This window comes from Diabrotica virgifera, chromosome 8, assembly GCF_917563875.1.
Source record: "Diabrotica virgifera virgifera chromosome 8, PGI_DIABVI_V3a".
In the NCBI taxonomy this organism is placed as follows: domain Eukaryota; kingdom Metazoa; phylum Arthropoda; class Insecta; order Coleoptera; family Chrysomelidae; genus Diabrotica; species Diabrotica virgifera.
The window spans coordinates 59043957-59061169 of NC_065450.1; the positions used below are offsets into that span (position 1 = coordinate 59043957).

The 17213-nt window shown below is 34.0% G+C and overlaps 1 protein-coding gene and 1 long non-coding RNA gene across 2 annotated transcripts in view; both read right to left on the minus strand.

The window, feature by feature from the left end:
* LOC114336374 (motile sperm domain-containing protein 2) overlaps window positions 1–17213 on the minus strand; it is an 85079-nt gene that overhangs the window by 54044 nt on the left and 13822 nt on the right. The window lies entirely within an intron of this gene.
* On the minus strand, window positions 3431–3886 carry LOC126889297 (uncharacterized). Its single transcript, XR_007699972.1, has 2 exons — window positions 3668–3886; window positions 3431–3569 (listed from the first exon to the last, which is right to left on the minus strand). It is a non-coding gene; the product is annotated as an uncharacterized LOC126889297 (long non-coding RNA).

Sequence of the window (17213 nt, forward strand, 5' to 3'; positions counted from 1 at the left end):
TAGTAAGTTGTTGTTCCATCGTTTTCGTGGTCTTTCCACTGATCGTCTTCCTATTGGGTAACCTTCTTGTCGTCTTTGCTGTAACCGCCTCTTGCTGTCCTTACTACTCTATTTGTTGTTATTTGGCCTATATAATCGTTCCACTCTACTCTTCTTTTTCTTACCTAGTCCTTGATGTTATCCACTTTGCATTTCTGTCGTATATCTGTAGTTGCCATGTTCTTATATCTCTCTCATAGTGTCTTACCATCAAGTTTTCTAAGAATAACTATTCTTTTTGTTCTCTTCATGTCTATGTTCTCTCTATATAGATCTCTCATTATAGATGACATACATAGCTTTGATGATTTGGTAGAATTTTCGTTGATGGCAAATTTTCTTAATTGCTTGTCTAAATATGGACAAACTACATACAAGAATACACTTTATAATAATAATTTCATTCGACCAAAATATTTCATGTACACCCTCCATAACTAAAAGAACTAAAGAAAATTAACTGTACTAACCAAGGCCTCGCCTCTATTTAGAAATACTCATACTTATAGAAAATAAGAGATGCCTCTTTAAGATAAATAAATCGATAGCTACATAACGATACGACAGAAATAGCATCTTTTATGTTTAACAAGAAATAGAAGAATTATAGGAGTAGCAAAATCGATTGGATATAACATGGTTTCATAGGTTAGACATACACGTTTCTCTACCGATTAAACAAAATTTAGAGCAGCGGTTTTCAATCTTTTTGAGTCAGGTACCACCAAATATTTTTTTTTATTATTTTTGGTACCACCTAAATGAAATACCTATCTAGCTAGGTGATCTAATTAACTATAATAGTGGTGCTGATTTTGGTTGTTTTTGCGTTGTGTGTACCACCTCAAACAATGATATGTACCACCAGTGGTACATGTACCACAGATTGAGAACTGTTGATTTAGAGTATAAAAATTAAATTAACCAACAACTTATTTATTTGTAGTTAAACCGGACGCAATTATTGAGTTCTAAGTACACAATAATTTAATAAAATATTCTTTTAACAAGTTGGCTGCTGTGAGACACAAATGTTGTGTCTCATGTTGTTGTTTATAAAAGCCGCGTGTCACACTGTAGTTGTCTCAAATGCATAGAAATGACATTGAGATTTATAATAGCTCTTTGTATTACAGCAATGAAATATTGAAGAGGAATAAAGATATTAAGATATTAATTATAAAATATAGTTAATTGATGGACTCGACCTTACTTGATGGAAGTTCATTTTATCTAACAATAAAATACTAAAAACGTTTGTTTTCTATACTTCCACAAAATTTATTACAACTATGTGACTACAGCTGTTTCGGCAGAGTACTTTTCTCAAGTGATTTAGTTTACTATGTGTTTGCCTTTTTAAAGACTTTAACTGAAGAGGTTGAGGAGTGGGGAGCTGTTTGTCTCGAGTTTGTCATTCAGAATTATATCTGTATTTTTCAATTTATTAATTTCCATAGATTCTAATAAATATAGCTTAAAGCCTTTATTTTGAATATGCAGAATTTGAAACTCTTCATTAAAAGAATGATTATGATCTAGAAGGTGAAGTGCATATGTAGAAGTGTCTGTTTTTCTATTGTTGAAAGCCCTTTTGTGTTCTGCTATCCGTTTGTCAAAGGTTCTGCCAGTTTGACCGATGTAAATTTTCGGACAGTCACCACAAGTTAGTTTGTAAACACCACTCTGTAGTTGCTTTCTCTTTCGGATATTATTGTTCTTAATATATTTGCTTAAGTTGTTGTTAGTTCTGAAAGCTGGTGTCATTCCTTTCTTTTTTATATATCTGGCTATTTTTGTTGTTATCTTGCCAGTATATGTGATAGAGCAGAAGGTACTGGGTTCTTTCTGTGGTGGTGGATAGACTAATTTCAGGGCTTTCTTATGGAGTTTTTGATTTAAAATTTTATTAATGGTTTGTTCGTTATGGGGATGGCCCGTTTCGGCGCCGGCGATTCGGCGCCAGCGATTCGGCGTCGGCGTTTCGGCGCCTGCCGGTTCGGCGCCCGCCGATTCGGCGCCGGCTGATTCGGCGACAGATACTTTGGCAAAGTGAGAGAGAAAAAAAATAGTTGTTAATGTATGATAGTCTGAAATTTTCTTTAACAAAAAATGTAGAGTCAGGAGAACAATTTTCGACATTTTAATTTTAGAAGATGTAAAATAATACCCGAAAGTTAGGTTTGGACCGAAGGGTTAGGTCTTCCTCCTTTGAAAATTGTACTGTATAATATATAATATATATAATATATTAATTTTTTAATTAATTATGTGCAATTAAATAGCTTACATTTACAAAAGTTGGAAAAAATAACATTTAATATATTTTTTTAGTGTGGTATAGATATAAATCAAGAGCCTCTTAAATTTCTAAAATAGTAACGTAGGTATAATCTGGCGCCAAAACAGCCGACGCCGAATCGGCCGGCGCCGAATCGGCCGGCGCCGAACCGGCCGGCGCCGAACCGGCCGAAGCCGAATCGGCGGCGCCGAACCGGCCGCGCCGAACCGGCGGCGCCGAATAGTACTAGACCCGTTCGTTATAGCCATTGTTTACTGCTATTTGCTTAATGATGTTCAGTTCTATCTCGAAGTTATTTTTTGACCATATGTATCATGCTACCATAGCATGATACATAGACTGACAGAAATTCCCATGTCAAAAAATAACTTCGAGATAGAACTGAACATCATTAAGCAAATAGCAGTAAACAATGGATATAACGAACAAACCATTAACAAAATTTTAAACCAAAAACTCCATAAGAAAGCCTTGAAATTAGTCTATCCACCACCACAGAAAGAACTCAGTACCTTCTGCTCTATCACATATACTGGCAAGATAACAACAAAAATAGCCAGATACATAAATTGAGCAAGGCACTCTGCCGAAACAGCTGTAGTCACATAGTTATAATAAATTTTATGGAAGTATGTATTAGAAAACAAAAGTTTTCAGTGTTTTATGGTTAGAATTATAATATACTCTAACTTTTCCCATGCGTCACGATTAATTTTCAAACAAGTTAAATCAAAACATAAAGTGAAACGTACGTCGATGTGTAGTATTGATAGGTAGGTACTGTCAGTGTCAGTGGTAATAATCATAAAAAAAAGTGTTGTGTGATTGGGTAGAATGCGATCTTACCCTTCAAAAAATATGTCACGTATTTCAGCACCTGGTTAATTGGAAGGATACTACAAATCTGGCCTCCACATAAGTGGTCTGTAGCTTCGACATGATAGGTGTGAAATTTTAAACGTTCTTGCTCTTGATTGGATAGGAAGGGTGCCATAATCTAGCCTCCATGCTAGGTACATAGCCTCCATACGGTACTTCCAATATTTAATATTTTATTCAAGTGGACAATAAAGGTAAAACACAAACAACTTTTGTTTCTTACTTATTTATTTATACAATAATGTGACATTTTACATAGAAATATGAGTATTTAATTTGGATTAAATAAATGTTTACTTGTTGAATTTTTCCACCGTCTGCACACAACAGCTGAACGGAGCCATTAGACCTAACAACAAAATGCGAAATAAAGTGTGTATTTTAAAACTGTTGGATAAACAGTACCTACAATCAGAAAATCTCTACCTTACAATCAGAAAAACTTACCTTTAAAAAGGTACTCGATTACAAAATAACAAAAATATCAAAAAACACGACTGAATATCAGCTTTTTATGGTGACACAAACACATCACATAACCGACCATATAAAATAACTGAACGACAACGAACGAACGAACACGAACACTGAACACAGATTCACAGATAGCGCAGGATTTGTCAAAAGTCATGTTCCACCAATCACAATGCCGACATCAGCGCCTCTGACAAAATAGAAGGAAAATAAATACGATTCCATGTTTTTTATTAGAGTGCGCGGGGCATGGTAATAATTAGGAAATAGCTATTATCCCGTGAACGTATTTTATAAAGTTATTTTATTGAAATGTTCAATATTTTTTCACTATTGAGAAGATTGATGTGCTCAGGCTCAACATTAAACAGCATTAAACACCATACAGACTATTACTAATATAAAGATAAATGTAGAACGGTAATAAAAAAAAGTCCACAACAAAGTTACTATTATTGTTAAGAAGAGGTTGAGAAATACAAAACTATCGAGTGAATTACATACAAAACAATTAATATTTTTAATATATCGCACCTTTGGAGAAACAGTGATACAAATGCACATTTTTCACAAATTAAGTTATCAACACTACGATATTACTAATTCTCGTCTTTGTCTGGGGACCCAAAAGTCAGAATTACAACTTTTCCTTTATTTAACTGAAATATTATATTTATTTTTTATAAATAAAAAACCAAATAAACTTTATTGATTTATAAAACGAAACAAACAATAAATGCAAATAAACCAAACACGACAAATGTGCTAATGCCACACTCACTTTTAAAATCAAAAACGTCAAAATTTGTAGAAAACAAGATATCAGCGACATGCCATGCTGTTTATCCTTGTTTAACTTATTGTGGTTGCTATGGACAAGCGGCTTAATTTTGCGATACTAGTTTCTGTGAGTAAAAAAGACACCTACTATAAAAAGTAATTCGTGAATGGGAAAAGAGTGAAAGAACTATATCTTCCAATATTATATACATACTAACTTTATCTTATATTAGAAACGATCATAGGACGTTCACAAGACCATGGACCATGACAAGATAAAAAAAATGAATCGGGGAGAACCCAACCAAAGTTCAGCATTAGATTCAATGACAACTGAAATATAGTTATGATGCTGGTTGTAATAATGATAATTAGAGTAATCGATAACTGAACTCCATTTTAGTTTGTAATGCCATGAAAACTACAAGTCATGCTACCACTTTTAATAGAAAACATGTAATAATAATTTGTACATAGAATTCACGATTGCTACTTATTAGTCCGGGATCCCGGCCCATTTTTACCATTTATTACTAACAAGCTAATTTTTCGTGAGTAGGTAGCTTCTGTAAGTTATTGTGTTTTATTAGAATATTTTATGTAGAAAGGGAAACGTGAATTTGTGACTTTTCTTATTAATTTATTTGACAACTTCTTAAAACAATATACTAATCGTAAAACTAAACTATACATGGTTACCCACAACAACGTATTATATCTAGTGTATATGTTATAGTCAAAGCCCGAATTTTAGGCACTCCTAGGTTTGACTAGGCAATCCTCAGGTTTGACTGACGGTCTTAGTCAAAGCCCGAAATAAATTACAGTTTCGGCCTTTGACTAGTCAAACCTAGGAGAAACTAAGTTGGTCAGGCAAAGGTCGAAATTAAATTTTATGAAATCGGGGTTTGACTAGTCAAACCCCGATCAGCTATTAAAATGTCGTAATTTGTTAGATAGGGGCCGGTTGTTCGAACGCTAATCAACATTGATCACTATCAAATATTTAATTACTGTCACAACTGTCAATGTCAACTTTGGTTGGGTTGCTGAAAACATAGTTAATTATAATTATAAGATTAGTTAATCAATTAACATAACAATTATTAACATAATTGATTAACTAATTTCATAATTGTTATCAATAATTATGTTTTCGGCAACCCAACCAAAGTTGACATTGACAATTGTGACAGTAATTAAGTATTTGATAGTGATCAATGTTGATTAGCGTTCGAACAACCGGCCCTAGGTTTAATAAAACGTCATTTTTTAATATTAATGTTTATTATTTTTATATTGTCGTAATTAAAATAAAAAAATTAGTGTTTATTCTAACATGTTGAGGCATTATGGCATTTAGAGTTGCACAATACGTTAGACCTTTTACACTTACCTACGTAATTTGGAAGAGCATTTCTTATTGCAGTAGTATTTTATAAATCCTTGTCCTCATTATTTAGAAGCTTTTGTATTAATTTCTCGTAGAAACAGAGACAGCTTAACGTCTGGAACATCTTCGAAATTAGGAAATTTCTCTTTGCATTCTCCTATTTGATTTCTTGAAAAAAGTGTGTTTATTGTTCCATATTTCGTACCAACTCTATATAAACCATCAATTGTTTTACCTTTTATGATACCCAAAATATTTCAAGCATCTCCTTTGGCTCTATCAAAGCTGGGGATAGGTATTGTTACAGTTTTTCCGATCGAAATTGGAGGACATTTTTTTTCACTTAATTGTTTCATAGCATTAGGCTGGGCATGAAGACCTCCAATAGCATTTCCTTTATTTATTTTAATCTTTTCTGTCTGTGTACAACGCATTCTCGAACGCGTTCGAAGGAGATGCTCGAAATATTTTGGGTATCATACAAGATAAAACAATAATTGACGGTTTATATAGAGTTGATACGAAATACGGAACAATAAACACACTTTTTTCAAGAAATCAAATAAGAAAATTCAAAGAGAATTTTTCTAATTTCGAAGATGTTCCAGACCTTAAGCTGTCTCTAAAAGAAATTACTACAAAATATTCTAAATTTGGAGGACAAGGATTTATAAAATACCACTGCAATAAGAAATGCTCTTCAAAACCATGTAAGTGTAAAAGGTCAAACGTATTGTGCAACTCTAAATGCCATAATGCCTCAACATGTGAGAATAAACACTAATTTTTTATTTTAATTACAATATAAAAATAATATTACAATTAAAAAATGACGTTTTATTAAACCTAATCTAACAAATTACAACATTTTAATAGCTGATCGGGGTTTGACTAGTCAAACCCCGATTTCATAAAATTAAATTTCGACCTTTGCCTGACCAACGTAGTCTCTCCTAGGTTTGACTAGTCAAAGGCCGAAACTGTAATTTATTTCGGGCTTTGACTAAGACCGTCAGTCAGACCTGAGGATTGCCTAGTCAAACCTAAGAGTGCCTGAAATTCGGGCTTTGACTATAACATATATACTAGATTCTAGTGTCCCAACATTCTCCGGACCCAGGAATCAGGCAGCGGTGAATCTGACAGGAGTCTTCAATGTTCTTCCATACCTTGATCTTTTACCTTTTTCTGACTTAACTTGTTCTGTTGATGTTTCTGTGTCTTCTCTTAAATTTTCTTGAATATCATTGGCAGGTAGTTCAACACTATATAGTCGTAGACATAGACGAACCAACACACCATTGTTTGTCTTTACTTTTGCGACCCTTTGGATGCCATCTTGCCCAGAATATACTTCACTGATTTTGCTCATGGGCCAGTTTATTCGTTTGACGTTGTCGGAACCAATCATTACTACATCGCCAACCTTCACAGAATATCCTCTTTTTGACCATAGTTTATTAGTTCCGCAAGGTATTCTTTCCTAAATCTGTCGCGTAACATTTGCCTTAAATTTTGAATATGACGAAACCTACCTTTAAAAAATTCTGAATCCACGATGTCTAAATCAACAACCTCATCGGAATTCCCATGGAATGGCTTTAAAAAACTTGATGGGGTTAAAACCTCAAACTCATCGACTTCAGAAACATAGGTAAGTGGTCTTTGATTTATCACCGACTCTATGTCGCAAAACACTGTGTACAGCTCTACATAATGCAACGATGCTTTTCCCAGTTGTCGGCGCAAAAGTTCTTTTACTACTCTTACTAACCTCTCCATTCATTTTGACGAGACGCCCAACTTTTGTCCTTATAACATTTTTTGTTTGTGGTAGCCAACAGGGATAGCAGGGGTGAAATATGTTGATTTGACGATTCTCAATAGAATTTTTTGTTAATTCTCAGGACAATTATCTCAATTAGCCGAAAAATATTTGTCCTACAAAATGCATGGCCTTATCAAAGAGTCCCCCTTTCCAACATGTATCATTAACGATGTCATGAAAAATAATTACTAACCATCTGATTTTTCTTCTGTTGGTTAGTTAATATTTATATAATTTAATACCCACATTGTCCTACAAATTGCATGGTCCGTTATTCCGGTCCTCCAATTAATTACAAAGTTGAAATTCATGAAATTAAAAATCAATTTATTTTCTGCTATTAGAGCTGAGTTATACTGGTACAAGTACGCATGCGCGCAGCGTTGTTTACAGATTGTTAGCAACGAATATAGACGCATAGGCCTTTTCATCACATTTTTTGTGCGCCGTTTTCTTTATTAGGATGAAAAATACACTTACCTATCACGTGGTACATCTGTCCTATAGTTGTTAATAAAAAAAAATGGTCTTGTCTTGTGGTATTAGCAACTTTTGAACGTAGGACCAGGGCAACGTAGCACACAATTTGTAGGACAACGTGGGTGTTAAATTATATAAATATTAACTAACCAACAAAAAAAAATCAGGTGGTTAATAATCATTTTTCATGACCTCGTTAATGATACATTATGTTGGAAAGGGGGAACAAGGTTTGATAAAACCTTGCATTTTGTAGGACAAATATTTTTTCGGCTAATTTAGAGAATTATCTTGAAAATTAAAAAAAAACAGTTAGTAATAAAATTTTGAGAATCGTCAAATCAACATATATATTCCATCCCTGCTACCCTTGTTAGCTACCACAAACGGAAATTTTTGTAAGGAAAAGAGTAGGGCGTCTCGTCAAAATGAAGCTAATCACAAAAAATTAGCCTGTTATTGTCGATTCGCTAAACTGAGACACAACTGGCTAGTGATTTTAGTAGGTAATTTTTTTGTTTTTTGCCGATTTTGCCAAAATTGGCAAAATTACTATTTAGTAATTATTAACTATTTAGTAATTATTTTTTTGTCAATTTTAACAAATTGGCAAAATTACTTACTAAAATCACTAGCCACTTGTGTCTCGAGTTTAGCGAACCGACATAATAATAAATGATGGTGAAAATGAGCCTGGGATCCCGGACTATATTCCATTATTTACTTACAATCCTGTATAATACTGAGAGAAAAATTGAAAGTTAAAAAGTATTGTTAATAATTGATTTTTTTTAAATATCAATTAATGAAAAAATAGTAATTGTTCCCATGTTGCGACCTTGTAAGTCACCTGTTAATTGATCATAAATTCTTTAAAAAAATTTCTCGTTTACTAATAAATAAAATAAATATATTGAGTAATTTCAAGAATTTAACTGCGTGTACGAAAACAAGAATATTGCGTGTCATAAACGCAATTTGAATGTATTTAGTGAGTTGGTGATGTCGACGATTAACACAACAATTAAATACTAGGTATATTCGACATAAAAGTCTACACGCAATTTACTATTTTAATTGGCAATAAGCCACAATTTTACTTTAAAATAAATTTATTTGACATTTCGATTTCCACTTCGGAAGTCGTTCTCAAAATACAAAAAAATAATAATATACGAAGCAAGTTTTCAATCCTAATAGCAAATAATTAATATTGAAAAATATCAAAAATTACTAAAAGATTTTTAAATTGAAAACTTACTGGAAAACTTACAAAAAAATAAATTAAATAAATTTTTCTACTTGGTAAAAAATTCTTCTAATTTAAAACGTTAAACCCAAAAACGATAGAAAATATCGAATCCGTTTGTTCAATCGCATTTATGATACAGGAAAATACCCTAAGGCAAGCCGCACACCAAAGAAACATGAAACATGAAACGTAAAACACGTTTCATGAAAATAAAACACAGGTAAACAAATCTCAAAGTCCGCCTACCAATGAAACGAGTGTGATTCATGCTCATGACACATTTTTATTTTCGGAGAGTTTCATAAATGGGCGGACGTTTATTTGTTTAGCAATGTTTTATTTCCATGAAACGTAATTTACGTTTCATGTTTCTTTGATGTGCGGCCTGCCTTTGGGGGTTCGGCCCTGCATGGAGATAAGTAATGTTGTTCCTAACACGGCTCCGTAAAATTGTTATTTTTAAGCGGTAAAACAAAGTTATAAATTGTGAATTTGTGCCTAATTATAGTCGATAACTGTAAGGCAAGCCGCACACCAAAAAAACATGAAACGAAAAACATGAAACATGTTTCATGAAAATAAAACACTGCTAAACAAATCTCAAAGTCCGCCTACCAATGAAACGAGTGTGATTCATGCTCATGACACAGTTTTATTTTCGGAGAGTTTTATAAATGGCCGGACGTATATTTGTTTAGCAGTGTTTGATTTCCATGAAACGTCATTTACGTTTCATGTTTCCTTGATGTGCCTAAGTGTACAAGCTTTAATTAATTTCTTTGTAAAAACGTTATGAATTTAATATATTGGAACAGTTTGTTAATTCTATTATAAACAATTTCTCGTTATCAGTGGTTCCACGTTAATTACACCTGTCTTGACACAGACCCATATACCTGTTTTTGCAGGTGGTCAGGGTCGGATCCTATTTATTGACAAAGAGTGTTTATTGAAATTAATCAACAATGGAAAATAATGTTACCACAATGCAATCCAATATCCAATATCAACAAAATGTCTCACAAACATATTCTTTAGCAACTTCAAAAGTTCAGTTTCCTTCTAAAGAGCACGCGATCATTTTTAATGCACTAAACAATACCAAACTCCAAGAATCCCTTGTCCCCTTGGGAAATATAATCCAACCCAAAAATATTATATTCTGCTCTCGACTGTCTAACAATCGCATCTGTATGTACCTATCTAGCAAACAACTGGTAGAAGATTTCATTACCAACAGAGGATACATTGAAATTCAAGGCGAAATTGTTCGAGCTAGGAAATTAATAACACCCGCAGAGAGGTTTGTCCTCTCCAACGTATGCCCCTCCATACCTCATGAAATACTAATCAACGAATTACAAAATATCGGTTTAGCACCGTCTTCACCTATGCCTACGACATTCCTTAAAATTAGTGCCACCTTACCTGAATATAACCATATTCTCAGCTTAAGGAGATAAATATACATCAGTCCCCACAATTTAACACTTCCGGAATCATTTCTACTTGAGTTTGATAATACCTTTCATAGGATTTTCATATCATAAGATAGTTTGGTCTGCTACAATTGCAAGAAGCCTAGCCACAAAGCATCTCAGTGTTCCGTATCAAAAGTTCTAGAAGATCTACATTCAAATGATGAAAAATCTTTACCCAGCCTAGGTAATGCAGCTTCGCAACAAACACATACAACATCTAAAGAAATCGATACATTTTTGGCAAAGTAACGTAAGTAACATTTTATGTTTTTCCATTAAACTAAAGCCATTATTGTTTAGAAGGTACTGCCAAAGTGTAGTAAGCCTAGAATTAATTCAAACATAAAATGTCTACGCTTACAACACTCCGGCAGTTCCTTCTAAACAATAAGAGCGTTTGTTTAATGGAAAAAGATGATTCGCCAAAAATGTCACTTACGTTACTTTGCCAAAAATGTATCGAAATGTTAATCTCCCACGTTTCCACCAATGCAGATTCCCAACATGTACATCAGGTATTAGAAGAACCAACGTTAGCATCCCACGATTCAAACACACAACAACCCCGATAACAAACATTGTTCAAGAATCTAACTCTCATAAGCGCACCGTTGATGATATAACTTCACCTGAAATTGAGTCTTCTTCAGCAGAATGCAAGTCGTTCCCTGAGCCTAAAATTCTTCCAAAAATCAAGAAATCTAAAACTTTTTCAACGGAAAGTAGTAGTAATTCACTACTACTAGAGCCCGCAAAAACGTACAGTGAAAATTCTCCATCTTTCGTTCTTGATTACAACCAACTGGATATGCTTCTAACTAACATTACCGGCTCTGCGGGTCCCTTGAGTATCATTCAAGAATACACAAAAGATTACACCGGTCTAATTGATATGTTCTCAAAAGTATATCCCCACTTAAAAGACAGAAGTATAAAGCGAAAATTAACTTCAATTAAGAAGAAAATTTATGCCTGCATTGGTAAAGAAATTTCTGACTCTGACAGTGACACTTCTCAATTATGTCAAAAATAACATTCGCATCATTACTTCAATGGAATATTGATGGATTTTTCCATCACCTCGCTTTTCTCCAACTACTTATTACTGAGCAATCACCTGATATAATATGCTTTCAGATTCCACCATACACTTATCAGAACTTTTTGCTTTATTCAAAGCCCTACAATACATTAACAGCAAAAACATCTCCTACAGTGTCATTCTTTCCGATTGCCTCTCCGCAATTAAAGCTATGCAAAATCTCTACCCGAAACATCTCATAGAGAAGATGATAAAATTGGAACTTCAGAAAGCTCCAGAAAATCTCAGAACAGTAATCTTCGTGTGGATACCTTCGCACATTGGTATCGAAAGTAATGAACTGGCAGATGTAAGTGCTCGCAATGCTATTGGTAGTGACGAATCGGAGGTCGAATATCGGAGTGCGGCAAGTGATTTAAAAGCCTTTTTCAAAAATAAAGTGTTAACAAGCAGAAAATCCCAAATAGTCTTAACACGTCTGAGACTGGGCCATAGTATGTATACACACGCACATCTATTCACAAACAGCGAAGCTCCAAAGTGCCCCGTTGGTAACGTAGTAGACAGTACAGATAATTTCTTAATTGATTGTCCTAAATATACTATTGAAAGACGTCTACATGGCATTCCGAACAGCTTGCAAACGTTACTGGGAAAGAACTTCGATTATAGAAAACTAATAGGGTATTTATCTCGTATCAATATGTTGTACAAAATTTAATCATGTAAGTACTAGATATTACTGATATTTGTATCTATTGTAAATTGTAACCGTTATGTCGCTAATATCCTTCGGGAGGATACGGCTTTGTTTTAAATAAAAAAATATCCTAAGACTGGCTAGTCAATATTCATCCCACTACCAAAATAGCCAAACCCACAACACTGAAACGAGTTCCGTCTGATAAGCCTTATGCTTATGAGTCATGAAGTAAAAGTTTTGTTAAAAAGTCTTACACAATCGAATATAATATAGAAAGTGCGAAACAATCATCGGAGACGATCAGTTTGGATTTGGAGCCGGCATGGGAACGAGAGAAGCCCTCTTCAGTTTACTAATTCTTGCCCAAAAATGCTAGGACCAACAGAAAGATATATTTATGTGCTTTATAGACTTCGAAAAAGCATTTGATAGAGTAAGACACGACCTACTGTTAGAACGTTTGCAAGAAGTCGGTTTAGATGGAAAATACATCAAATTACTAAAAAACTTATACTGGAACCAAACCGCCAGAGTTAGGATCGAAGGTTCCACATCTGCAGAAGTAGAAATTAGGAGAGGAGTTAGGCAAGGATGTGTTCTGTCACCCCTGCTGTTTAATCTTTACTCTGAGTTTCTATTTAAAGAGGCACTGGACGATTCCAAGGATGGAGTGGTGAATGGCGTAAATATCAACAGCATCAGATACGCCGATGATACGGTGTTGATTGCGGATTCCGACTTGGGTCTACAACGACTCATAGACAAGACCAACTCGACCTGTGAGCAATTTGGTATGAAAATAAACAATAAAAAAAACAAAGTGATCCGAAGACAATCCGAAAAAACCAAAACGTACCTCAACGTTGCACAATAAATGGGCACATTTTAGAACAGGTCACTAGATTTAAGTACCTGGGATGTTGGATCGATAGCAGCCTAAATTCTGATCTAAAAATAAGATCTAGAATAGAACAGGCCAAAAAATCTTTCGAAAAAAAAACTGCTTTGTGATTCTCGAAAAAACTCGAAATTTGACTACATTCCGACATGGATTCTTAAAACATCAACCGTAAATAAATTGGCCTTTGAATTGTCGATCTACCGGAGAATTCTCACAATTTCGTGGATATCGCATACCTCGAACGAAGAAGTGCTGCATAGAATAGACAAGGAAGGACAACGTTTCAACACAGTGAAAGTTAGAAAATCATCATACCTAATAGGCTAAATACTGAGAAATAATAAGTACCAATATGCTCAACTTATAGTGACAGGAAAGATCGAGGGAAAGAGAGGACTAGGAAGGAAAATAGTATCGTGGCTCAGAAACATCCGACAATGGACAGAGGTAAATTTTTAACAGCTAATAATAACAGCTGAGGACAAAAAAGAGTTTGCAATTTTAGTAGCCAACCTCCATTAAGGAGAGGGCATTTTAAGAAGAAGAAGAATTTAATTTTATCTGACTCATTCATATTGACAATTTAGATATATATTATACATTTTAAAGTAGATGACTTCAATACTAAATTAAATTTTTAAAGTAGATAACTTTGTCAATATTTTCGAGTTGCGTTCCTGGGACGACTTTATTGGAAGATAGTTCATTCGATTACATGAAATCAACTTTAACTTGTCTTTAAAAAGACATACTGTCATCATCCAATGCTGATGACAGTAATAGCAAATCACGAGAAAAAAAAAACAGGAAAAAACCTCATGATACTATCCCGACGAGGTAAGTATTTGGTCTTACATTTAGTTTACTCTCAATATTAACACAAAACTCTGATTTTATATGTATGTTATTTTAAAACATAAATGATCCTCTATCCTCCTATAAAGTTATATATTATTGACTTATCAATAGTGGTATTTTCTTTCTACTGATTTCGTCTTTTAATATGGGTAAACATATCCTCCTACATTCTGCCGAGGAATTCGCAACACAATTGACTTAATTTAACATAATTAGAGCCGCTTCTTTGATTTTTATCTTTTCACCATCTGTTTCCTTCAGGAATACTACTTGAATCTTTCCATTGAACTCTATGTTAATTTTCCCATGCATGTTTACATCTTTGAGGTCTATCAAATTCTCTATTTGATAGAGAATTTTGAGAGAAGTTTGAGAGAGAGAGAGAGAGAGAGAGAGAGAGAGAGAGAGAGAGAGAGAGAGAGAGCATGTGTTCTGTTCCATTCAGTTTATTTTTGAAAATTCCTTATTTATAACTGACAAAGGATAATCTTTTTTAATAACGCAGATGCTTTTCCTCCAAGAACAAATTTTAGTTAAACCAAGTATGTAATTTTGGATCTATCGTATAAGGATTTAATGATTCCCTTTTTAACACACTAACAGATATCTCCATTACAAATCAAATCATAATATCAATATTAAAAATGTTATAGGATTGACGTATTATAAAGTAAACTTATTATGATTCTGAATTAAAATTGTGATTTATTCAGAAAAAAAATAGTGAATTGCGGGGGCAAGGGAACACAACCGGTGAATAAAAAAGATAACGTGCCTTTTTAACGAAGATTATAGTACGAAAGTCCTGTAAAAACTGGAGGGGGGGGGGCAGCTGACCTCCCTGCCCCAGGCTAGAACCGCCACTGGTGAATTGCATTAAGATGCTACAAGAAAATAGTTAACAATACAATTACAATAGCTATAGGCTACATGTAATAGACTTATTCTACAGGAGTGATAACAATAGGAACATGTGAATACTGATTAACAAACATAATTACTTCGTTGTTCTTCTTTCATGTCTTAAACGTAATTTAATGTAAACCTGATATAATGTAAAATGTTCGGCTTGACTTTTCGTTAACTATACACAGTGAGCTTCTCCTATTATTTGTAGGTCAACATTTTACACGAAACGGTGAATTTACAATTAATCATAAATTATTCATTTTATATAAAACAATTCAGTCGAATTATTTAATTACAACCGGTCGAACATCTGCTAATAATGAGAACATTGATAAAGAAGGCAAATGAATATTAACTACTCGTATTTCTGCCTTCGTAGACTAAGAAAATGTATTTGACAGTATCGCGATGTGGGTCATAGAACATAGAACATGCTATTAATAATTGTAGAATATGTTTGAGATATGGGCAACATTCGAGCAAAGATACGATTAAATGTCAAATTGGAAAGAACCAAAATGGTCTTAAAAACATGAAAGAAGAAATGGATACCACCAGAAACCAACGATCTGTTGAAGCATTGATTAATAACTACAGCTCTGTTGAAGACAGCGCCGGGTAAAGGGGCGGGCGAGCCGGGCGACCGCCCTGGGCGCCAAAATTTGGGGGGCGCGAAATTTTGAGGGATGCCAATATATAAATAAAATATTTTTTACATTCATTATTTTTTTAGACTTTATAGATTATCTTTGGGCTAAGATTATTCCTAAGACAATTATTGAAAAATTGTAATACAAAAACTATTTCTACCTCACAAAAACAAAAATTCTCTAATAAAAATAATGCAACCTAAAAATTGCTATGGCTTTTAAGGGTTATTTGTCAGGTACCTATCACTTTTATGGTAACAATGTTAAACGAGCACCACACTCTCGGCGAAGGAAATTCAGCAAAGTTGACCGAAGTCCAAGTAACCATCACTATACACTCGTTCAACTTCGCGAGGAACACATTCAAGCGGTGCGATACCGACTTCGATCCCTTTGACTCGGACGCGCGAAACCGACAGAGAACGGAAGTAGAACGAAGCGAAGCAAAGTTGCAAGAAGTGGCTGTCTACCTACACTCTTGTACTTGCTTAACTTCGTTCAACTTCGCCGAGAGTGTGGTGCTCGCATTTTATACTTAAAATACACAAAGAGCAGATTTACAAAGTATCAACAAATTTATGAATAGTCAGTGATATTATTATACTGGCGCTTGTGATCCTAGCCTCAATGGTTAAATAGTTTTGTCTTTCTGTTCTGTAAACTTTGCATTATCAACATTGTCGTGTGTCCGTGGGTGTGTAATTTGAAATAACAAAAACCAAACTGGGTATGTATGAATAAGAAATGACAATTGCTTTTACATATAAATATATAGACATTTATTTCGAATACTTTCAGGAGAGATAAAGGAGAGACTAAGGAGAGATTTTTGTATCACAAATTGAACGAGGAATTACTTAGTATGCCGTCTATTGTTTGTCCTAGTCACTCGATACCTAGAACCATAGCTTGGCTCTAGGTATCGAGTCATAGGCCTACTCATTAAAATGAGATAATAAAAAAATTAATGAATGATTTTTAATTGAATTTACATAGACGATTGTAGAGGCCAAGTATATGACAACGGCTCTAATATGAAGAGAAAAAAGAAAGGTGTACAAGCTCGAGTTTACAAAGAATACATAAAAGTTATAAAAAATAACTATTGTACTATTTTTTAAATAAATATATTTTTACATAGTTCTTTGTAAATCGTTCATGGGAAGTAAAATTATCCACTCTTCGGCCAAACTTTTCACCGAATGCATCTACCAAGGAAAAACTCCTTCTCAATGGAATAAT